This window comes from Meles meles, chromosome 15 (genome assembly GCF_922984935.1).
Source record: "Meles meles chromosome 15, mMelMel3.1 paternal haplotype, whole genome shotgun sequence".
Classification (NCBI taxonomy): Eukaryota; Metazoa; Chordata; class Mammalia; order Carnivora; family Mustelidae; genus Meles; species Meles meles.
Window position 1 is genome coordinate 70,724,189 of NC_060080.1, and position 26,932 is coordinate 70,751,120.

Consider the following 26,932-nt stretch of genomic DNA (forward strand, 5'->3'; position numbering starts at 1 on the left):
GAAGCAGATAGAAAACAAGCCAAAATAATGATAGTCTGACTGATATCATGAATCAAAAGATAATTTTGTATTGGCCAATACAATCCATCCATCCATCCATTCTATTTTATTAAACATCTTCACTACATTAGATAAAGTATTTGAGCCCCTACTAATTAAACCTTTCTGTCCTCTCTAAATAAGTCAGTGAGAATTGAGAATTGTACCATCATTCAAACACCTTTGTGGGCATGCCCACATACACCCACACACACACATGCACATGCTTTAACTCAATCTCTGAATGCTAGGTAGAGGCCAGGGCCATTGCTGCTGACATTATATCCTTTTCATTAGGAAACATCCTGAGACTTAATCTCAGTCCTCTGACCCTCACCAGTGCAGGAAAATAATGACCAATGAAATGAAGGCATTTGGAGGGAGGAGTCAAGATGGGGAGAAGTAGCAGACTGAGACGACATCAGGTAGTAGAACAGCTAGATAGCTTACCAAACCATCCCGAACACCTACAAATCCAACAGGAGATCAAAGAGAAGAAGAGCAGCAATTCTAGAAACAGAAAATCGACCACTTTCTGAAAGGTAGGACTGGCGGAGAAGTGAATCCAAAGCGATGGGAAGATAGACTGCGGGGAATGGCCAGCTCTCAGCAGGCAGTGGAGCAAGGGAGCACAAAATCAGAACTTTTAAAAGTTTCTCCACTGAGGGACATTGCTCCAGAGGCTAAACAGGGGTGAAGCCCACACGGGGACAGCGTGGTCTCAGGTCCTGGATCAGGGTGTCTGAGTGTTGCAGAACTCACAGGTATTAGAGCAGGGAAGCCAGCTACAGAGACAGAGCCGAGGAGTGAGTTCTCAACTCGGGGTTACCTTATCGTGATCCATGGCACAGGTCACTGCTCTGTGACAAGGGACCCACAAGACCCAGGGAGACTCCCCTGGAAGAGCTCAGGGATCTGTGGGGTTTGGAGACTCTAGGCAGGGCTGTGTGCCAGAAACAGAGACACTTGGTCACGGGCTGGGTGAGCTCAGAGCACAGCTGGAGACCAGGGAGATGGGAGTGCTAGAGTGCTTTTCTCTGAGGCTGCACTTAGGAGTGGGGCCCTGAACTCTCAGCTCCTCCAGGCCCGAGATTGGGAGGCCACCATTTTCATTCCTATCCTCTGCAACTCTATGGAAAGCATCCAGGAAACAAAAGCGAACCCGAGTGGATTACTTAGACTGGCCCCTGGTAAGGGCAGTGCAATTCTGCCATGGGCAAAGACACTTGAGAATTATTACAATAGGCCCCTCCCCAAGAAGATCAGCAAGAAATCCAGCCATGACCAAGTTCACTTCCAAAGAGAACAGTGGAATTCCAGAGGAGGAGAAAGCAAAGCATGGAATTCATGGTTTTCTCCCCATGATTCTTTAGTCTTGAAAAGTTAATTGATTTTAATTTTATTTTTTTCTTCTGCTATTTTTTTAACTTTTACCCTTTCCTCCTTTAATGTCTTTTAACTAATTTATCTTAACAATAACTTTCAAAAAAATATTTTTTGAACCTTCATTATTATAGTCACATTTTATCCTTCATTGTACCTAACTTTATTTTTTGTATACACATAGGGTTTTTTCTTCTAAAAAAATTTGGGATATTTCTTCTAATAGATCAAAATATACCCTAAATCTAGCACAGGGCTTTGTTCCAGTCTCCAGCCTGAGCAAATTCTCTCCACTTTCTTTTTCTTTATTCTCCCAAACAACTTATCTTAACAACGCCTTTAGAAATTAAAAAAAAATTTTTTTTCATCTTTATATTCATATTCCATCCTTTCATCATGTTTACCCTTATATATATTTTTCATTCTTTAAAATTTTGAGAGGTAGTTTCTTCTAAGAGACCAAAATACTCCCAAAATTAAGTGGGTGAACCTGTTCTATTCACCAGTCTAATATGTATACATTTTCTTTTTCATATTTTTTCTATTTCTTTCTTTTTTTTTTTTTGAACTTCTTTTTATCCCCTTTCTTCTGCCCACAATTTGGGCTCTCCTTTGATTTGATTAAAGCACATTTTACGTGGGATCTTTGCCACCCTTTTAGTATTTTATTCACTCCTTCATATATTCTTATCTGGATAAAATGACAAGGCAGAAAAACTCACCACAAAAAAAAAAAAAAGAACAAGAGGTAGTAGCAAAGGCCCAACACATAATCAATATGGACATTGGTAATGTATCAGATCGAGAGTTCAGAATGACGATTCTCAAGATGCTAGCCAGGCTCAAAAAAGGCATGGAAGATATTAGAGAAACCCTGTCTGGAGAAATAAAAGCCCTTTCTGGAGAAATAAAAGAACTAAAATCTAACCAAGATGAAATTTAAAAAGCTATTAATGAGGTGTAATAAAAAATGGAGGCTCTTACTGCGAGGATAAATGAGGCAGAAGAGAGAATTACTGATATAGAAGACCAAATGACAGAGAATAAAAAAAGCTGAGCAAAAGAGAGACAAACAACTAATGGACCATGAGGGGAGAATTCAAGAGATAGTGATACCATAAGATGAAACAACCCTAGAATAATTGGGATTCTAGAAGAATAAAAAAGAGAGAGGGAAGCAGAAGGTATATTGGAGAAAATTGTTGTAGAGAATTTCCCTAATATGGCAAAGGGAACAAGCACCAAAATTCAGGAGGCACAGAGAACCCCCCTCAAAATCAATAAGAATAGGTCCACACCCTGTCATCTAATAGTAAAACTTACAAGTCTTAGTGACAAAGAGAAAATCCTGAAAGCAGTCGGGAACAAAAAGTCTGTAACATACATACATTATACAGTGGTAAAAATATTAGATTGGCAACAGACTTATCCACAGAGACCTGGCAGTCCAGAAAGAACTGGCATGATATAGTCAAAGCACTAAACGGGAAAAACATGCAGCCAAGGATACTCTATCCAGCTAGGCTATCATTGAAAATAGAAGGAGAGATTAAAAAGTTTCCAGGACAAACAAAATCTAAAAGAATTTGTAAACACCAAACCAACTCTATAGGAAATATTGAAAGGGGTCCTCTAAGCAAAGAGAGAGCCTAAAAGTAGTAGATCATAAAGGAACAGAGACAATATACAGTAACAGTCACCTTACAGGCAAAACAATGGCACTAAATTAATATCTCTCAATAGTTACCCTGAATGTAAATGGGCTAAATGCCCCAATCAAAAGACATAGGGTATCACAATGGATAAAAAAACCAAAACTCATCAATATGCTGTCTACAAGAAACTCATTTTAGACCCAAAGACACTTCCAGATTTAAAGTGAGGGAGTAGAAAACAATTTACCATGCTAATGGACATCAAAAGAAAGCTGGGGTGGCAATCCTTATATTAGGTCAATTACATTTTAAGCTAAAGACTATAATAAGAGATGAGGAAGGATATTATTTCATACTCAAAGAGTCTGTTCAACAAGAAGATCTAACAATTTAAAATATCTATGTCCCTAACATGGGAGCAGCCAACTACATAAACCAATTAATAACAAAATCAAAGAAACACATTGACAATAATACAGTAATAGTAGGAGACTTTAACACTCCCCTCACTGAAATGGACAGATCATCCAAGCAAAAGATCAACAAGAAAATAAAGGCCTTAAATGATACACTGGACCAGATGGACATCACAGATATATACAGAACATTCCATCCCAAAGCAACAGAAGACACATTCTTCTCTAGTGCACATGAAACATTCTCCAGAATAGATCATATCCTGGGTCATAAATCAGGTCTCAGCTGGTATCAAAAGATCAGGATCATTCCTGCATATTTTCAGATCACAATGGTCTGAAGCTAGGACTCAATCACAAGAGGAAATTTGGAAAGAATCCAAATACATGGAAACTGAAGAGCATCCTTCTAAAGAATGAATGGGTTAACCAGGAAATTAAAGAAGAATTGAAAAAAATCATGGAAACAAATGATAATGAAAACACAATGGTTCAAAATCTGTGGGACACAGCAAAGGCAGACCTGAGAGGAAAATATATAGCAGTACTAGCTTTCTCAAGAAACAAGAAAGGTCTCAAATACACAACCTAGCCCTACACTTAAAGGAGCTGGAGAAAGAACAACGAAGAAAGCCTAAACCCAGCAGGAGAAGAGAAATCATAAAGATCAGAGCAGAAATCAATGAAATAGTAACGAAAAAAGGCAACAACAACAACAACAACAACAACAAAAAAACAATAGAACAAAGGACACTAGGAGTTGGTTCTTTGAAAGAATTAAAAAGATTGATAAACCTGTGGCCGGACTTATCAAAAAGAAAAGAGAAAGGACCCAAATAAATAAAATCATGAATGAAAGAGGAGAGATCACAACCAACACCAAAGAAATACAATTATAAGAACATATTATGAGCAACCCTATGCCAGCAAATCTGACAATCTGGAAGAAATGGATGCATTCCTAAAGACATATTAATGACCGCAACTGAACCAGGAAGAAATAGAAAACCTGAACAGACTCATAACCAGTAAGCAGATTGAAGCAGTCATCCAAAATCTCCCAAAAAAACAAGAGCACAGGTCCAGATGGCTTCCCAGGGGAATTCTACCAAACATTTAAAGAAGAATTAATTCCTATTCTCCTGAAACTGTTCCAAATAATAGAAATGAAAGGAAACCTTACAAACTCATTTTATGAGGCCAGCATTACCTTGATCCCAAAACCAGACAAGGATCCCATCAAAAAAGAGAATTAGAAACCAATATCCTTGATGAAAACAGATGTGAAAATTCTCACCAAAACACTAGCCAATAGGATCCCACAGTATATTAAAAGGATTATTCACCACAATGATGTGGGATTATTCCAGGGCTGCAAGGTTGGTTCAACATCTGCAAATCAATCAATATGATACAATACATTAATAAAAGAAAGAACAAGAACCATATGATACTCTCAATAGATGCTGAAAAAGTATTTGACAAAGTACAACATACTTTCCTGATCAAAACTCTACAAGTATAGGGATAGAGGGTACATACCTCAATATCATCAATGTCATCTATGAAAAACCCACTGCAAATATCATTCTTAATGGAGAAAAACGGAAAGCTTTTCTGCTAAGGTCAGGAACACAGCAGGGATGACCATTATCACCACTGCTATTCAACATAGTACCAGAAGTCCTAGCCTCAGCAATCAGACAACAAAAGGAAATTAAAGGCATCCAAATCAGCAAAGAAGAAGTCAAACTATCACTCTTCACAGATGATATGATACTATATGTGGAAAACCCAAAAGACTCCACTCCAAAACTGCTAGAACTTGTACAGGAATTCAGTAAAGTGTCAGGATATAAAATCAATGCACAGAAATCAGTTGCATTTCTGTACGCCAACAACAAGACAGAAGAAAGAGAAATTAAGGAGTCAATCCCATTTACAATTGCACCCAAAACCATAAGGTACCTAGGAATAAACCAAACCGAAGAGGCAAAGAATCTGTACTCAGAAAACTATAAAGCACTCATGAAAGAAATTGAGGACGACACAAAGAAATGGAAAAATGTTCCATGCTCATGGATTGGAAGAACAAATATTGTGAAAATGTCGATGCTACCTAAAGCAATCTACATTTAATGCAATCCCTATCAAAATACCATCCATTTTTTTCAAAGAAATGGAAAAAATAATCCTAAAATTTATATGGAACCAGAAAAGACCTCAAATAGTGAGAGGAATATTGAAAAAGAAAGCCAAAGTTGGTGGCATCACAATTCCAGACTTCAAGCTCTATTACAAAGCAGTCATCATCAAGACAATATGGTACTTAAACAAAAACAGACAAACAGATCGATGGAACAGAACAGAGAGCCCAGAAATGGACCCTCAACTCTATGGTCAACTAATCTTTGACAAAGCAATAAAGAATGTCCAATGGAATAAAGACAGTCTCCTCAACAAATGATGTTGGGAAAATTGGACAGCCACATGCAGAAAAATGAAACTGGATCATTTCCTTACACCACACACGAAAATTGACTCAAAATGGATGAAGGCCCTAAGTGTGAGAAAGGAATCCATCAAAATCCTTGAGAAGAACACAGGAAGCAACCTCTTCGACCTCATCCGCAGCAACTTCTTCCTAGGAACATCGACAAAGGCAAAGGAACCAAGGGCAAAAATGAACTTTGGGATTTCATCAAGATCAAAAGCTTTTGCACTGCAAAGGAAACAGTCAACAAAACCAAAAGACAATTGACAGAATGGGAGAAGGTATTTGCAAATGACATATCAGATAAAGGGCTAGTATTCCAAAATCTATAAAGAACTTATCAAACTCAATCCAGGATCTATAAAGAACTTATCAAACTCAACACACACAAAACAGATAATCATGTCAAAAAATGCGCAGAAGACATGAACAGACACTTCTCCAATGAAGACATACAAATGGCTATCAGACACATAAAAAATGTTCATCATCACTAGCCATCAGGGAGATTCAAATTAAAATCACATTGAGATACCACCTTACACCAGTTAGAATGGCCAAAATTAGCAAGACAGGAAACAACGTGTGTTGGAGATGGTGTGGAGAAAGGGAACCCTCTTACTGTTGGTGGGAATGCAAGTTGGTGCAGCCACTTTGGAGAACAGTGTGAAGATTTCTTAGGAAATTAAAAATAGAGCTTCCCTATGACCCTGCAATTGCACTACTGGGTATTTACCCCAAAGATACAGATGCAGTGAAAGAAGGGCCATATGTACCCCAATGTTTATAGCAGCAATGGCCATGGTCGCCAAACTGTGGAAAGAACCAAGATGCCCTTCAATGGATAAATAGATAAGGAAGATGTGATCCATATACACTATGGAGTATTATGCCTCAGAAAGGATGAATACCCAACTTTTGTAGAAACATGGACAGGACTGGAAGAGATTATGCTGAGTGAAACAAGTCAAGCAGAGAGAGTCAAGTATCATATGGTTTCACTTATTTGTGGAGCATAACAAATAACATGAAGTACATGGGGAGATGGAGAAGAGAAGGGAGTTGAGGGAAATTGGAAGGGGAGAAGAACCATGAGAGACTATGGACTCTGAAAAATATCCTGTGGGTTTTGAAGGGGCAGGGTGTGGGAGGTTGGGGGAGCCAGGTGGTAGGTATTAGGGAGGGCACATATTGCATGGAGCACTGGGTGTAGTGCATAAACAATGAATCCTGTTATGCTGAAAATTAAAAAAAAAAACTTATCAAACTCAACACCCAAAGAACAAATAATCCAATCAAGAAATTGGCAGAGGACATGGACAGACATTTCTGCAAAGAAGACATCCAGATGGCCTACGGACACGTGAAAGTGCTCCACATCACTTGGCATCACGGAAATACAAATAAAAACTACAATGAGATACCACCTCACACCAGTCAGAATGGCTAAAATTAACAAGTCAGAAAATGACAGATGCTGGCGAGGATGTGGAGAAAGGGGAACGCTCCTACACTTTTGGTGGGAATGCAAGCTGATGCAACCACTCTGGAAAACAGCATGGAGGTTCCTCAAAAAGTTGAAAATAGAGCTACCTTATGACCCAGCAATTGCACTACTGGGTATTTACCCTAAAGATACAAACGTAGTGATCTGAAGGGGCACTTGCACCTGAATGTTTATAGCAGCAATGTCCACAATAGTCAAACTGTGGAAAGAGCCTAGATGTCCATCAACAGATGAGTGGATAAAGAAGATGTGGTATATATATACAATGGAATACTATGCAGCCATCAAAAGAAATGAAATCTTGCCATTTGTGATGACACGGATGAAACTAGAGGGTATTATGCTTAGTGAAATAAGTCAATCAGAGAAAGACAACTATCATATGATCTCTCTGATATGAGGAAGTCAAGAAGCAACATGGGGGGTTTGGGGGGTAGGAAAAGAATAAATGAAACAAAATGGAATGGGGACGGGGACAAACCATAAGAGACTCTTAATCTCACAAAACAAACTGAGGGTTGCCGGTGGAAGGCAGGGTAGGGAGAGGGTGGTTGGATTATGGACATTGGGGAGGGTATGTGCTATGGTGAGATGGTGAGTGCTGTGAAGTTTGTAAACCTGGTGATTCACAGACCTGTACCCCTGGGGCTAATAATACATTATATGTTAATTTAAAAAAAAAGAAGAAGAAATGAAGGCATTGCCCAGAAAAAGGTATTGTCCACATGCCACCGTTAAGAGAAGGTGGAGCAAGGACTAGGGCCAAGGGTGAAGAACTGGCAGCAGAAAGATGGAGGAAATAGATATTTGTTTCTATTTCCTCCACGTTTATCCACCCATTCAGTGAACTCTTACTTCTTTACATACCTGGTGTTAAAAATGGAAGGAGGCTATAAATTTTTTATACTAAATGTGCAGAAACAATTAAGTAAAATAAACTTATATAGCTGTATATTTAAGAAAAAGATTGTTTTCTTAAAGTGAATCGTAATTTACTGTGAATGCAGATTAAATTGCCTGTTGAGGTTATGTTCGTATATGTCACCATCTGCAAATATAGTAGCTGATGTTAACAAGTGGTATCTCAGGAGCACATACAAAGAACACTATTAAAGTCAGAGCCACATATAAATAAATAGAGAAATCTAAATGTGCATGCTCTCCTATCTGCTTCCTGCCCAGCATGTGTTCATTTATGCACTTGCTGTTCCTCTCCTCTCCCAACCCTCACACCCTCCCCCTCATGAATACTTAAACTCGCCAACTTTTAATTTCTAGAATGCACATAACAGATTCCTGCAAAGGGTCCTCAAACTTGTATCTTACTTCATTAGATTGTATTCCCCTTCTTATCACTTCTTCAGTTTTTTCTCTCCAATAAGGTCTCAATTTAGGTATTATTTCCTTAACCCCTTCTAAATAAGCTTCCCTTGCTGGTATTATACACAGTAGCACCTTGTATCTTTTTTCAAAGCACTTATCACAAATTGCCATTAATTCATTTAGTTTTCTGTTTGTTTATGCATTGTCTTTTTTTTTTAAAGATTTTATTTATTTATTTGACAGACAGAGATCACAAGTAGGCAGAGAGGCAGGCAGAGAGAGGGGAAAAGAAGCTGGCTCCCTGCCGAGCAGAGAGCCCAATGTGGGGCTCGATCCCAGGATCCTCGGATCATGACCTGAGCTGAAGGCAGATGCTTAACACACTGAACCACCCAGGTGCCCCTGCACTGTCTTTTTACCTCATTAGGCTCATCTCCACAAGAAGGACAACATGTATGCCTTATTCATTACAGTCCTTTTTCAAAAAGGGAATCAGTTTTAGTTTCTACTGCTCAGTCATGTTAAGAACCTTGAGCCTATATTTCCTTGCTAGAAAGTTAAGACTACTCACAGTCTGTGCTGGGCTTGCCTTATGAGAGAACACTGTTTCTGTTTCAGGCTAGATATCCACTCATTCATTCTGTTTAAGATGTGGTATTGGCCCCACAGAAGTCCGTAGTATATTTCAGATCCCAAGGAGATGACACTGAAATCATTCCATTGTACATAAAGTGGTTTGCTTTGAATTACATAATCTACATTGTCTACTGCAGAATGGAGCCAGTTAGGCCACAGGGGAGACTTAGGCATTGTGAGGAACTGGATCTTGTATACGCTTCTCTCTTGCTTCAAGTAATGGCTGTTCAATTTGACCCAGGTGTATATGTTTTCTGTTATCAGTGACCTTGAATCTTGCTCTGGTCTATTCTCTGGGTGCCACTTTTATGCCTTTTGATCTTGGCTAAAGTCTGGCCACCTGGTGGAAATAGTCCTACTAGTTTTCACATTTCCAAACACAGAAAATTCTCAATAAATATTTATTTAATTAATAAAGTGATAATAATGGAAATCTTGTTATCAATACCTGTTTAAATATAATAACCAGGGGGCTCCTGGATGGCTCATTTAGTTAAATGTCCAGGTCTTGGTTTTGGCACAGGTCATGATCTCATGGGTTGTGAAATTTTTAGGGTCCTTGCTCAGGAGGGAGTGTGCTTGAGGATTCTCTCCCTCTGCCTTCTACCCCACTCTCTTTCTCTCTAAAATAAATAAATCTTTAACAATATATATATAGTAACCAATTCCATAGTTAGGGGGAATTGGGAGGTGATACAAAAGCTTCTCTATATAACATTTTGGGGGCTTACCCTAATGCTGAGGTAACTCAACAGCAAACTTTATACCATTAGTCACGTAATGTGCTTTTTATTAAATTTGTTCTATCAGGTAAAGAATGTGCCTTTCAATAATGTTTCTATAGCCAGGTTTATTTCTGTATGGATGTTTTTACAAGCTTATCTTCTCTATATTTGCATCATCACTACCATTGAGTCTTTATAGAAATACGTAGGATAAATGACAGATCATAAATTAGACGATAAAAGAAATGAGAGTTATTATGTCAGTGATCTCATGTTATGCCCAGAAAAGATGAAGACTTGATCTTTACCAAACCCTGAAAACAGACAACAACTAGAATATGCTTTTGAATTATAACTGAGTACCTAAAAGGAATAAAAATATAAAATGAAAGCAGGGAATAAGAGTTAATTTTGATTACATTCTAAGAAAGATAAAAGCAGCACAAAATGTCAATGTAAAATTGGACCTTCCTATCTACCACTGAGTTGAGAGCAAATGCCTTTGTGGTGTTCATACCTCCTCACCCCATTCCCATGTGGACACTGCAGTAAATACTGTTTAGCTTAGCAGTCTATCATTTTCCCTGTCCATGTCTCCTTTTAGAAAGGTAAGATTTTGCCCCTGGCTTGCTGGACTATTGCCCTACATAAAGATAATTAGATTCTAACAGAACAGAAGCTAATTTGTGGGTTTAATATAGTGCTGCCTTTAGATAGTAATAAAATCCTTTTCTAAAACACTAAGTGCACATCAGCATTAACATAAATCAAGCAGTTTCTAGTCTCACATCTGAAGGGTGTTTTTCATTATTTAAATCCCTAGAGATAGTACAATATCTTTGACTACCTAATAATTCCCTGTTAGAAATTCAGATGGCACCACTTTACATTTGAGTTGGAATCCAGAGGGTTTTCAGGAATTAGAAAATGTGGACTATCCTGGTTTGTTTGGTCTGAGCTTTTCACTTTTTAGTCTTAACAGAAAGAAGACTACTAAATCATTGGATTTTCAGAATTTAAATTGCCATACTAACTATTGACTTCATTTATCTAAAATTAAGTCACATTTTTCCATAGCAATTGAAAAAAGTTTCTATACTATGAAATGATTTTTATCTAATATGTGGAAGTTATCTTTCATTTGGCATATTTTTGATAATCTAACATAAAAAAAGTGTAAATTCATGTCCCTAATAATACACAAAAAAGATATGTAACATCCAGAATACCCACTTACTCCAGATTTGTGAGTTCATGACGCTGAAGGGTCAGGTCATTCATGGAGTTCTCTATCATGCAAAGAATATAGGTGAGGATTATTTTATTTCATTGTATTTTTCTCTTTATACTGCATGGTAAATATACCAAGATTGAACCCTGTATTTTGGAATCATGATCAAGATCATTTGCATTCTTTTTGAAATGGCATCATAATTTTACAGCCCATTCACAGGAAAATTCAGATCTCAGATGGCGAGAACATTTGAAAAGGATAAGCCCACCACTGGGCCGTAATCATAGAATATTACTGTTGGAAGCATAATAAATACAATGTAGTCTTACCATGCATCACATTTGGGTCTAACACATTTACCTCAAAATGCTGCATCATCCTATTCCATCTTTGAACATACTTTGTCATCTAACGAGTATTTATTTATTTATTTATTGCTTTAACAACTTTATTGAGGTATAACTGAATGCAGTTGATATATTCAAAGTATACTTTTGGATAATCTTTGAAATAAGTATACAAGTATCCATGAAACTATAATTACAGTCAACATAACGAATATATCCATCACCCATTCAAGTTTCTTGTATCACTTTTTGTGATCCCAACCTGTTCTCTTCCCCCTGCCTAGTCTCTAGGCTTGGTTCACTCTCTATCCTTGGGAGAAAGCATTCAATCTTTCAACATGAAATATCATGTCAGTTGTGTGTTTTCATAAATATTCTTTATTGGGATAAGAAAATTTATTTTTATTCTAAGCTTTCTGTGAGATTTTTTTTTTAAATCAAGAATTAATATTACATTGAAATTTCTATTAAACTGATACTGCATTCCAAAGCATATTTGGTCATGATGTAGTATCACTTTTACAAATTGTTAGATTTTATTTTCTAAAGTGTTGTTAAGAGCTTTGCATCTAGGGGCTCCTGGGTGGCTCAGTTGGTTATGTATCTGACTCTTGATTTCAGCTCAGGTCATGATCTCAGAGGTTTGAGATGGAGCCCAGAGTCAGGCTCCATGCTCAGTGGGGCATTGGCTTGAGATTCTCTCTGTCTCTCTCTGCTCCTCCCCCTAATGTTTTCTAAAATGAATAAATAAATCTTTTTTTAAAAAAAGAATTTTGCACCTATATCTATGAGAGCTATTGGTTTGTAATTTTCTTATTTGTAATTATGTTTTTTGACCTTGACATCCAAGTGTTACTGATCTCATATAGTGAGTTGTAAAGTTTCCCCTCCTCTTTAATATTCTGAACATTTTATATTGAATTGATATTATTTCCTCCTAAATGTTGCCTAGATCTCACTAGTGAATCCATCTTGTCCTGGAATTTGATTTCTTTATTGGTCCATGGATGAATAGTGGATTATTTAGTTTCCAAAACTTGTTCTTTCTTCAAGAGACCTATTGTTGATTTTTAATACATACCCATTGTGGTCAGGGAATATACTTTGTATAACTAAATATATTGAGACTTGTAAAATGTCCTCAAATATGGTTTATCTTGGTTAAGCTTCTGTGTCCACTTAAAAATAATGTGTATTCTAGCATTATTGGATGAAATGTTTTTTTAATATAAATTAGGTCAAATTGCATGATAATATTATTCGATATTCTTTATGCTTACTAATACTGTACTTGTTCTATCAATTATCAAGAAAGAAGTATTTAAATTTTTTACTGTAATGTTGGATTGTCTACTTCTTTTAAAGTTCTGTTTTTATCTCGTGTATTTTGAAGCTCTTTTACTAGGTACATAAATATTTAGGCTCTTTGTATTCTTAATAAATTGACCCTTTTATTATTATGAAATGAGCTTCTTTATTCCTATTAATATTCTTTGCCCTAAATGTATTTTCCCTGATATTTTATAGACACTCTTACTTTTTTTGATTGGTGTCAGTATGGAATATATTTTTCTGTCTTTTTCTTTTTAACATATTTATATCTTTTTATTTAAAGTGCATTTTTTGACATCAGCATAGAACTAGGTTTGTTTGTTGTTAATTGAATCTGAGACTCTCCACCTTTTAGCTGGAATATTTAGGTGATTTAATATATTTATAAATATAGTTGGGTTTAAGTCTGTAATCTTGCATTTATTTTCTATTTGTCTCATTGATTCATTTTTCACTTTTTCTTTGTTGCCTGTGTTTTTGGGAATATATTAATATATTCTATGATTCTGTTTTATCTCTTCAGAAAGCTGATTTGCTACACATCTTTGTTATTCATGTAGTTGCTTTAGCATTTTTTTTTAAAGATTTATTTATTTGACAGATAGAGATTACAAGCAGGCAGAGAGGCAGGCAGAGAGAGAGAGAGGAGGAAGCAGGCTCCCACCAAGCAGAGAGCCCGATGCGGGGCTCAATTCCAGGACCCTGGGATCATGACCCGAGCTGAAGGCAGAGGCTTTAACCCGCTGAGCCACCCAGGCGCCCCTGCTTTAGCATTTTTAAGTTGTGTCTTTAACTTACCATGGTCTACCTTCAAGTAGTAGTATACCAGTTCACCTGTAAGAACCTTTTTTCCTCTCCACAAACCATTGTTATTGCAGTGTATTTTACTTTTACATGTGTTAAAAATTCCATGCTGCCTTTTCTTTTTTGTTGTTCTTAATTTGTTTAAACAGTATATCATCCAGTCTACTGTTTGTCAAACAGTATATCAAGGTGTTAAGCTGGAAAGCTGGGACAATCATAGAACTTCCCTCTTTGGTTTCCTGTGGCTTGAGGACTCCTTCATTGCCTAATGTACCTTTTCTTATAATACAGTGGTTTATAGTTTCTTTAAACTCTTTGGTTTTTTCCAAATGGGAGGGAAAATCTGGTCTCTGTTATTCCATCTAAGCCAGAAATGAAGAGCAGAGACAATTTTGATTCAGCCACAGAAGTTTTAGAATCATTGTATTTCAGAATCATTATGTTTCTCTGTGTAACTTCCCCTATTGATTTTGATTTTATCTCCTGATACTATAAAAAGACCTAATCTGTCTTCTATGAACTAGTCTTTTAGTTTAAAAACAAATGTATATATAGTAGGTCCAGTTTTTTGGATTTTCTACATGTTTCACTTATATAATTGTTTAATGTAGTTTAAATGTGTTTAAGGGGATCATCTGCATTATAACCTAATTTATGAGACTGGATATTTTTCTAGTCTTAAAGATTTATGTTTTAACCACTATAAGTCTAATATTGTGCTGGTTTTTTTTTCTTTTTTTTTTTTTGGTATACATTTGTTTAAACAATCTTCATAATTCTTCAGGTAATTATTCTGTCTTCTTAAAATACATTTAGGAATGTATTTTAGTGACTTGTGCAGTGGATAATCTCAATGCACATCATTAGGAGAAGGTTAAATAAATTATAGCTTAGCCATACAATAAAATACTATGCAGCTATTGAAACTGATGGTAGATTTATTTTTATTGACAAGGGAAAATATTTATTACATTTAATCAAAAGAGCAAGTAGGAGAGCAGCATTTTATGCAGATTAAAAGTAAACAGAATATTACTTTGATTTAAGTCTTGTTACCTAAGGGAAATAGATGAGAATATTTATAACAGTTTTGAGATGCTATATCTATTTGTGTAGTTCTATACAAAGATGTGCTTGAGACATATTGGCTATACATCAAGTTTTATTTTATTGTTTCGTCTTCTGTTTGTTGTTTGGCTTTTTTTTTTTTTATTTTTTTTCCCATTTTATTTATTTTTTCAGTGTAACAGTATTCATTCTTTTTGCACAACACCCAGTGCTCCATGCAAAACGTGCCCTCCCCATTACCCACCACCTGTTCCCCAACCTCCCACCCCTGACCCTTCAAAACCCTCAGGTTGTTTTTCAGAGTCCATAGTCTCTTATGGTTCACCTCCCCTTCCAATTTTTTTTTTTTTAGTAAACATATAATGTATTTTTATCCCCAGGGGTACAGGTCTGTGAATCGCCAGGTTTACACACTTCACAGCACTCACGATAGCACTTACCCTCCCCAATGTCCATAGCCCCCTCCCCCTCTCCCAATCCCACCTCCCCCCAGCAACCCCCAGTTTGTTTTGTGAGATTAAGAGTCATTTATGGTTTGTCTCCCTCCCAATCCCATCTTTTTTTTTGTCCATGTGTTTGTAGGCATGTATGTCTGTGTTTGGTGAGGGGTGTTCACAGTAAGCACACATGAATTATATAAAAATTATATAAAAACAAACATTGAATCCATTTTCCTTATGTAATTAAAAATTAAAAAATGAGTTTAATGGAAATGTAATTAGATAAACACATTCAAACTTACAATTTAATGCATATTTCAATTCAATTTTATTCTTTCTTAGTAATAATGACAAAAATAAATTTTAAGAACTACAAGAAATTTTTAATCTGAGTGAACTGTTCTTCGTACTTTTATCTCTTCAACTCAGCCAAATTTTATCTTCTGTATTACAAACCTTAGAGGTTCAGATGGTACAGGTTAATTTTCAGTAGCACAGCTGAATATTTTGGGGCTCATCCAAGCTGAGTCTTTGGAGACTCATTGAGCATTGGTGTGTGTTGACCCTGTAGCTCTATTTTCTTCCTCCTTCTCAGCAGTATTCAAAGCTAGACCCATGCAGGCAGAATACTAAATAAGAGCATCCAGCCAAGTTTTTAGGTTTTTATGTTACATTTTGTACACTTACTTTAGTTTTTAAATATCTTTTATTATTGAAAAGTTTACACAAAAACAAGGAGTGGGTTTAAAAATAAACTTAGAAAATACAGAAAATTATAAAGAAAATAAAAATTATCTATAAGCTTAATATCAGAGATGATTATTATAAATACTAGTTTCTGTATTCCTTAGATAGAAAATTTTAAACTAATTTTATTTTTGTTTTTAACCTGCTTCACTTATTTCCTATCTTGTGATATATTTAACTATGCCACTAAGTTTCCAAAAAAGTTTTTAGGGACTGCTAGTATATCACGTAATTAATTTATTTTCTCTTGTTAAGAAATTAGGTTGTCATTATTATTAAAATAACATTTTGAAAAATAATTGGTATGTGAACCTTTGATGAGTTTTATGATTATTTTTAAGATTAAATATTTAGTACTGGTGTTTCTGGGCCAAATTGTATGAATATTTTAAAGGCTATTATAAAATTACAGTAACAATGTACATGTCCTAGAAAGTACTTTTTCTGCTTTACAGTGAATGTATTAATCTTACAAAATGCCCAAAAAATTCTCTGGATTGGTTATATATGTATGTATGTGGGGACTGTGACATTTTCCCATCTTTTCCCTTACCCGAATCTTTGATACACAGAGAATATAATGTTTACCAAATACAGAACTTATCAAATACAATCTTGATAATCAAAAAAATTCCAAAATTCATTTTGAGCAAATATGATTGCCTTATATTGTGGTAGTACTTCTTATGTCTAACATTCCTAGCAAGTAGTAATCAATGAGGTCTAACTGTAATTGATTACATATTCTCAAGATACTAAATGTGTTTTAAGCTAAGAACCGGAAAGTCTACATACTGCCACAGTGCCCACTGTTACTTGGGCATTATCTTCTAACTGAACCCATCCATCTTATTTCCACTTATGATGCTTATTCCAATGATCAGATTATACTATTTAAGAATCAATTTGTCATTTCTTAATCTTTATTTGGGGAAAGAAATCCAAGCTTTGAAAATATATATGTATTTTATATATTTTTTAGGAGAAGAGCACTTTTTGTCTCCTTTTGCCCATGAGGGGAATGGGAAAAAAAAATATATATATACATATATATACATGGGTATATATATATATATATTCCTTTTTTAATATTCCATTTTTTAATAACCAAAAAAAAAAGGGGGGAAGAAAGGAACTATAAATCACCTTTGGATTCTTAATGGTGATGATAAATTTGTATTCTATTCTTTCCATACCAATTTGTTAAAGGTATTTATAGAGAATCATTCTCAAGTGTCTAAGAAATGTAAATCTCTTTATTCTTCCATATATGAAATTAGTTTCCATTTAAGCATTTTTCTATAGAGTGATGACTCTTGATCAAGTTAAGATTTATTCTTTTATTTTTCAAGTGATTGGCTCTAATCTTCTGGGCTAATATGATTTTGAACAATCATTGGAAAGAGGAGGAAGGGCAATATTTGGTGTTCCTTACCCCATAATTCACATAATTTGGTCTTTTTCATAACTTTAGAGGCTCAACAATGGTAGTTGGATGAATTAACGTATGAATGAATAAATAAATGAATGAATGGGTTATCATTATCCCTTTTTTAGTATTGATATTAGCATTGAGTGTTACTAATTAAATATTCAGGAATTTTTGGTCTCTTTTTAAATATTTAAAGCCTTCTTATACTTATTTACTCACAAATCTGCCATTGGCATAGAAAAATTGTGTTTGAGTCAATGTTGCTTTTGGGAAAACTCATTTATATCTTTTTCTGAAGGACAATTAATGAGAATTAGAGAAATATCACCTGCAGAAAACTGTTTCAAAAGACTTTAGGCAGAACTTTCAAATCTGATTCTCAGGCAATATTTCAAAGTTAACACACTAAAACCACTCATTTCAACACTGGAGATTTGACTTTTGTAACTCGTCAAATGATTCAACAACTGATATTTGACCCAAACATTGTAGAGTATGATTTGTCTTTATTAAGACTGTGAGTAAGAATATTTACTTATGAAAAAAAAAAAGTGAATCATTAAGTTATTACATTCATTTAACTTTTTTTTTGTTGTTGTTTATTTACAGCATAACAGTGTTCATTGTTTTGGCATCACACCCAGTGCTCCATGCAGTACGTGCCCTCCCTATTACCCACCACCTGGTTCCTCAACCTCCCACCCACCCCCCGCCACCCCTTCATAACCCTCTGGTTGTTTTTCAGAGTCCATAGTCTCTCATGGTTCATCTCCCCTTCCAGATTCCCTCAACTCCCTCTCCTCTCCATCTCCCCATGTCCTCCATGTTATTTGTTATGCTCCACAAATAAGTGAGACCATATGATACTTGACTCTCTCTGCTTGACTTATTTCGCTCAGCATAATCTCTTCCAGTCCCGTCCATGTTGCTACAAAAGTTGGGTATTCGTCCTTTCTGATGGAGGCATAATACTCCATTGTGTATATGGACCACATCTTCCTTATCCATTCATCCGTTGAAGGGCATCTTGGTTCTTTCCACAGTTTGGCGACCATAGCCATTGCTGCAATAAACATTGGGGTACAAATGGCCCTTCTTTTCACTACATCTGTATCTTTGGGGTAAATACCCAGCAATGCAATTGCAGCGTCATAGGGAAGCTCTATTTTTAATTTCTTCAGGAATCTCCACACTGTTCTCCAAAGTGGCTGCACTAACTTGCATTCCCACCAACAGTGTAAGAGGGTTCCCCTTTCTCCACATCCTCTCCAACACACGTTGTTTCCTGTCTTGCTAATTTTGGCCATTCTAACTGGTGTTAGGTGGTATCTCAATGTGGTTTTAATTTGAATCTCCCTGATGGCTAGTGATGATGAACATTTTTTCATGTGTCTGATAGCCATTTGTATGTCTTCGTTGGAGAAGTGTCTGTTCATATCTTCTGCCCATTTTTTGATATGATTATCTGTTTTGTGTGTGTTGAGTTGGAGAAGTTCTTTATAGATCCTGGATATCAACCTTTTGTCTGTACTGTCATTTGCAAATATCTTCTCCCATTCTGTGGGTTGCCTCTTTGTTTTGTTGACTGTTTCCTTTGCTGTGCAGAAGCTTTTGATCTTGATGAAGTCGCAAAAGTTCATTTTTGCTTTTGTTTCCTTGGCCTTTGGAGACATATCTTGAAAGAAGTTGCTGTGGCTGATATCGAAGAGGTTACTGCCTATGTTCTCCTCTAAGATTCTGATAGATTCCTGTCTCACGTTGAGGTCTTTTATCCATTTCGAGTTTATCTTTGTGTACGGTGTAAGAGAATGGTCGAGTTTCATTCTTCTACATATCGCTGTCCAGTTTTCCCAGCACCATTTATTGAAGAGACTGTCTTTTTTCCATTGAATATTTTTTCCGGTTTTGTCGAAGATTATTTGACCATAGAGTTGAGGGTCCATATCTGGGCTCTCCACTCTGTTCCACTGGTCTATGTGTCTGTTTTTATGCCAGTACCACGCTGTCTTGGTGATCACAGCTTTGTAGTAAAGCTTGAAATCGGGTAACGTGATGCCGCCAGTTTTGTTTTTGTTTTTCAACATTTCCTTAGCAAATTGGGGTCTCTTCTGGCTCCATACAAATTTTAGGATTATTTGCTCCAGCTCTTTGAAAAATATCGGTGGAATTTTGATGGGAATGGCATTCCCAGGACCTGACGGATTCCCTGGGGAAATCTACCAAACTTTCAAAGAAGAAATAACACCAATTCTCCTGAAGCTGTTCCAAAAAATTGAAGCAGAAGGAAAACTTCCAGACTCTTTTTATGAAGCCAGCATTACCCTGATCCCCAAACCAGGCAAAGACCCTACCAAAAAGGAGAATTTCAGACCAATATCACTGATGAATATGGATGCTAAGATTCTCAACAAGATCCTAGCAAACAGGATCCAGCAGCACATTAAAAAGATTATCCACCATGACCAGGTGGGATTCATCCCTGGGTTGCAAGGTTGGTTCAACATTCGCAAATCAATCAGTGTGATAGAACACATCAATAAGAGAAGAGAGAAGAACCACATGGTCCTTTCAATTGATGCAGAAAAAGCATTTGACAAAATCCAGCATCCGTTCCTGATGAAAACGCTTCAAAGTATAGGGATAGAGGGAACATTCCTGAACTTCATAAAATCTATCTATGAAAGACCCACAGCAAATATCATCCTCAATGGGAAAAAGCTTGCAGCCTTCCCGTTGAGATCAGGAACACGACAAGGATGCCCACTCTCACCACTCTTGTTCAACATAGTATTAGAAGTTCTAGCAGCGGCAATCAGACAACAAAGAGAAATAAAAGGTATCCAAATTGGCAAGGAAGAAGTCAAACTCTCTCTCTTCGCAGATGACATGATTCTTTATATGGAAAACCCCAAAGACTCCACCCCCAAACTACTAGAACTCATACAGCAATTCAGTAACGTGGCAGGATACAAAGTCAATGTACAGAAATCAGTGACTTTCTTATACACTAACAATGAAAATACAGAAAGGGAAATTAGAGAATCGATTCCATTTACTATAGCACCAAGAACCATAAGATACCTGGGCATAAACCTAACCAAAGAAGTAAAGGACCTGTACTCGAGGAACTACAGAACACTCATGAAAGAAATTGAAGAAGACACAAAAAGATGGAAGACTGTTCCATGCTCTTGGATTGGAAGAATAAACATTGTTAAAATGTCTATACTGCCTAGAGCAATCTATACTTTTAATGTCATTTAACTTTTAATGAAGAATTTGTTGTGGCATTTACCTTATTTTAGTATATTTATATTTTTATATCTGGCTATTCAAACAAAATACTTTAATCAACTTCCTCAAGATAATATATGAAAATAAATGTAGCATGTGGTTGATAATATCAAGTAAAACATAGACATAGGAAAGGCAAACTTTGATGGAAGAAGCAGTAGACTAAGTACTGATTTTGCTACCAAACTGCTGTAAAAATGTTTGAGTCATTTCACTGACTGAACCTCTGTTTCTGTATACCTAAAATGACTTTCAAGTCAGTATAATCTTAAATTACAGCTAATAGAAAAAGGTCACTGAAATTAGATTAAACAACATAGGAAGTTTAGTTCACATACCTGTAAATTTTTGGCTTAGTATAGCTTCATGTAAAGCTTTTAAGTAGTTCCACAATGGCATGAAAGAATGGTTTCCTCACCTTTTTCATGGAAGTATGGATAATAACTCCTTCAGCTCTGTAGAAGTGGTTTTATCTTCTGATTGGGTGTGGTTATAGATTCATAATGGCAAAGCAGTTGGGGACGCTCATTCTCTTGCACGACATTGTTTAGAATGGAGGGCTTTTCCTTGTGTTCTAGACAACTTCTTTAGAATCAAACAAATGTGTTTGATTGTACCTGTGGTGAATTAAAGATGTTCGTAGATACATTGTGACATTGCTTCCATTACAAAATGACAACTATGTCCTATCCCTTTGAAACCCAAGTGGAAGCTCTGGGACTTCTTTGACCAATAGAATCGCACTAGTGGTATAGAGCCAATCTCTGGGACCAGGCATAAAAATAGAGGCAATTTCTACTTCTTACTACTTGGAACATTCATTTTTAGACCAAGCTGCCAGCTTTGGGTAAGCCAAATTAGCAAAAGGCCCCTATGGCGAAAGTCTGAGGGCAGCTGACATCCTTTACTAACCTACCAGCCAGCACCCTAGCAATTTTGCCAACCAGTTGGGTGAACCATCTTGGAAATGAATCTTTCAGCCCTGTTAGAGATGCCGTAACTGATACAGAGGAATAATGAAAGCTATCTTATAAACTTTACCTAAACTGCAAATCCATGAGTAGAAAAAATAAATGATTGGTATTGCTCTAAACCCTTAAGTTTTCAAGCAGCTTATTTTATAGCAACACTTTCCAAAATACCACTGTATCAGTGGCGCAGGCTGTCATACTTTTTTTTCCCTAATTCCAGATGTACTGTATAGTACATCTGATGTACTGTATAGTAACTTCCTGATGTACTATATAGTACTAATGTACTATATAGTAACTTCCCTGAATGTTGTTGGAATGCCCATTTTAATTGTCAGCTTCAATATTTATTGATAAAATGTTTGATAACAGTTGCTTGTTTTATTTTCAGTGAAAGAAACCAAGAGAGTAATTTTTATTTTCACTATGATTGCTTCAAAATGACATTGTACTCTGTCAAGTTAACTTGAATCTATTATTCAAATGCGTGGAATAAAACATATCAAGAATTGTATAAATATTTATCAACATAAAACTTAAACTTTAATGGCATGTAATCTGGGCTGCCTTTAGGATATGCTGGACCTGGACAAAACATTCTGTGGCATTCTTTTCTATATAAATGATTTGAGCCACTTAATTAACTTCTTCAACACCAGACTGGTGGCCTAGTCTCATACGGTTCTGTGAAAGATACTGTTCTACAAAGAGGGCCTGGCTACAGTGCTCTGAGGCAACTCATAAGCATGAATCATGAAGCTGCTAGGAATATCTGGCCAATTTCACACACAAAAGGAAGAGTTGAAGAGCTCTTCAGGGCCCACACTGACCCCAGCCCAAATTTGGTGCATGCTATCCAGATGGCACCATCAGCTTGACACTGTTCCAGACACCAGAAATAATATCAAGGGAACTATTCCAAAACATGTTGCCCCGGAAACATAAGATCTAAGGCAGAGGCCCTGCCTGCCTGGGTCCAAGAGCAGAACTGCCTTTAATCCATACAGCATGTAGTCTTACTTTTAGAGACTATATGGAAAGAAGTATGGTGTTATTATTTTCTTTTTGCTTATGTAGTTATTGTGCTATCAAAATCACTGAAGAATTAATAGGTATTGGTAGTGTTATTTCATGTGAATCCTGGTTGATTTTATCTATTACCAACTTATTTTTTAAATCTTTTTTTTAAATGAACATGTAATGTATTATTTGCCCCAGGGGTACAGGTCTGTGAATCATCAGGCTTACACATTTCACAGCACTCACCATATCACATACCCTTCCTGATGGCCCTAACCCAGCCACTCTATCCCTATCCCCCGACCCCCCAGTAACCCTCAGTTTGTTTCATGAGATTAAGAGCCTCTTATAGTTTGTTTCCCTCCTGATCCCATCCTGTTTCATTTTTTCCCTCCCTACCCTCCAGGACCCCCCTCCATCTCTCAAATTCCTCATATTAGAGAGATCATATGATAATTTTCTTTCTCTGATTGACTTACTTTGCTTAGCATAATACCCTCTAATTCCATCCACGTCATTGCAAATGCCAAGATTTCCTTTCTTTTGATGGCTGCATAGTATTCTATTGTGTATATATACCACATCTTATAAAGATCTGTTTACCTGTTGGTGGGCATCTAGGTTCTTTCTATAGTTTGGCTATTGTGGACATTGCTGCTATATAAACATTCATTCTGGTACACATGCCCCTTTGGATCACTACATTTGTATCTTTAGAGTAAATACCTAGTAGTGTGATTGCTGGGTGATAGGGTAGCTCTATTTTCAACTTTTTGAGGAACCTCCATGCTGTTTTCCAGAGTGGTCGCACCAGCTTGCATTCCCACCAACAGTGGAGGAGGGTTCCCCTTTCTCCGCATCCTCGCCAGCATCTGTCATTTCCTGACTTGTTAATTTTAGCCATACTGACTGTTGTGAGGTGATATCTCATTGTGGTTTTGATTTGTATTTCCCTAATACCGAGTGGTGTAGAACACTTCTGTTGGGCCATCTGGATGTCTTCTTTGCAGAAATGTCTGTTCATGTCTTCTGCCCATTTCTTGATTGGATTATTTGTTCTTTGGGTGTTGAGTTTGATGAGTTATTGGTTTTGGATACTAGCTCTTTATCTGATATGTCATTTGCGAATATCTTCTCCCATTCTGTCAGTTGTCTTTTCATTTTGTTGACTGTTTGCTGTGCAAAAGCTTTTGATTTTGATGAAGTTCCAGTAGTTCATTTTTGCCCTTGCTTCCCTTGCCTTTGGTGAAGTTTCTAGGAAGAAGTTGCTGTGGCTGAGGTCGAAGAGGTTGCTGCCTGTGTTCTCCTCTAGGATTTTGATGGATTCCTGTCTCGTATTGAGGTCTTTCATCCATTTTGAGTCTATTTTGTGTGTGGTATAAGGAAATGATCCAGTTTCATTTTTCTGTATTGTGGCTGTCCAATTTTCCCAACACCATTTTATCACCAACTTTTTATTTTTTTTATTTTTATTTTTTTAATTTATTTGACAGAGAGAAATCACAACTAGGCAGAGAGGCAGGCAGAGAGAGGGGAGGAAGCAGGCTCCCTGCAGAGCAGAGAGCCCGATGCGGGGCTCGATCCCAGGACCCTGGGATCATGACCTGAGCCGAAGGCAGAGGCTTTAACCCACTGAGCCATCCAGGCGCCCCTGTCACCAACTTTTTAAAAGAAATTTGTTTAAGCTTGAGTGGCTCATTCAGTTGAGCATCCAACTTTGTTTTGGCTCAGGGCATGATCTCAGGGTCATAGGATTGAGCCTTGCTTTGGTCTTCACACAAATGGGGAGTCTGCTTGAGATTCTTTCCCTCTGTCATATGAGTGTGTGTATATGCACACACCCTGTCTCTCTCTCTCTCAAATAAATAAATCTTTTAAAAAATCTTGTTTAAGGAAAATTATTTTATTCACCTGTGTTAAATATGTTTTAAAAGTAATTCACTTCACCTGAGATAATATTTATACAAATATATTTATAGATATGTATATAATATTTATATTTATATTTATATTTACACTTAAATGCATATATATATGAAATGCCTGAAACTTCGTATAATATTGTCTTATTACAACAAAATGTATTTTTTAAATTTTACAACCAATATTCCCATATAATAACCCATATTCCATCCAAGAACATGGAGCTACAGATATACATTAATCTTGCCTGGCATCAGCTGAGCCTGGAACTGAAGCAGTATCCCCAATTGTAGAAATTAGAGTACAGATACATATTCCAACATTTAAAAAAAAAAAAGAGCTACAACTTCTAATCATTAACCATGTGCAAGTCATTTAAAATTGTGAGCAGAGGTGCCTCGTTAGCGCAGTAGGTAGCGCGTCAGTCTCATAAAATTGTGAGCAGAGATGGCAAAGCATGTTTATTTCAAGGATAATATTAACATGAATAAACCTTCTAGCACAAGTAATACATTCACATTATTCAAATAGGTTAATATTTGCTAAGTGGTATATATCAGGGAACATGCTTATTAACATTATTATGTTCAAAATATATATATTTACAAAGATAAATTCAAACCACACAGTTTCAGATTGTCCTATATAACCCCTACAGGTTTTAGAATATAATGTGAATTCTTTTGCAAAAGATAATATCAGATCTTATCAGCCTCTAAGAAAGCTATTTTCTCCTCGTGATATGTTGAAGGGCACTAGCATGAAAAATCCTCTGATGGGCCTGATCCTCCCACTTGCTGTTCATGTAGAGGGAACACTGATACCTCCATAAAATATCATTCAGAGAAAAATTCTGCAAACTTTAAAAATAGGTCTAATGTCAGAAGTTCTAATTTCTCTTCTAAGTTTCATTATGAATATTGATGAAAACGTCTCAGTTCTGGAAATATTTGTGCCTGAGCAAAATATTGAATTCAATAGCATTCTGATTGTGACTTACAACAGTTAATAGGAATTATTCTATCTAGATGTTTAAGAGGCTTTTCTCATTTCCTTCATCAGGTTCAATCATAAATGTCTTAATCATTCAGAAGACATTACTGAATTAGATTGCATTAACTGCATAATAACAGAAAAAAAGGGCAATATGGAAACAAACTGAAATGTTATTAGGAAGGAACTAAGTTCATTCCCTTTAATTTCTTTGTTGATTTGTTGAAATTGTTGATGTGACCTCAATCGGGATTTTTGTTCTGGCTTGTTGATCACTTTCTCTTCACTTTAGGAAGCACACATTTATGTTTTTGAGAGAGAAATATAAGGGTTTGATATGTGTTAGATCAGGGAGTCCAGACAACTGTGTGAGTTTAAAACTTACGTCAGATTCAAACTTTAATATAAGGCGCAATAAGCAAAAATGAGGTAATATAATAAGAATAGAAATTCTTTGTCTTAACACTAGTCATGAATAGGAGATGCTGTTTTATGGAGAAAGGGAGGGATAGCTAGTGATGAACATTAGTGAGGTAAAAAAAAGTGACAGTCTGCAAGGGTGGGCAAAATTAGACAAAAGAGACATCACCATTTTTTTAAAATACTAGTTTGTGCAGAAAGTAATAGTGCATAACTACTAGACCCATTAGTTATGTTCAGAAATTTAGAGCAGGTAAGTAATGTATAAATCACCTATCTAATTGCTTGTTCTTTTTAGATATGTCTGAAGTTCTAAGGGAAATTACTTAAAAAAATCATTTAGCTTGTTTCCAGTAGAGCCAAACCCATATTCTCAGGTCTTGTGGCTTTTTATAGAAATAATACACCTTGCATCTCTGTTTGCTTCTCCAAAATGTATGCCTTACACTTGAATCATTATCTTATCTAAAGTTACTTTAACATCTATTGCTTGATGCTCACAGCTTACACCATGAGTCTCATTTCCCTGAGTTCATTTCCCCAACATCATCTTGAAAACTCTCCTGTCCACTACCTTCTTTTTCCATGCTAAATACCCTTTGGTTTCTCATATTCCCCATACTCTTTCCCATCTTTGTTGTTTTCAGAAAAGGGCTTTGTAAATACTTCTTGTGCTTAGGACATTTCTTTTCTTCCTTTGTCCCATTATCCTCTTGGACATTTACTATT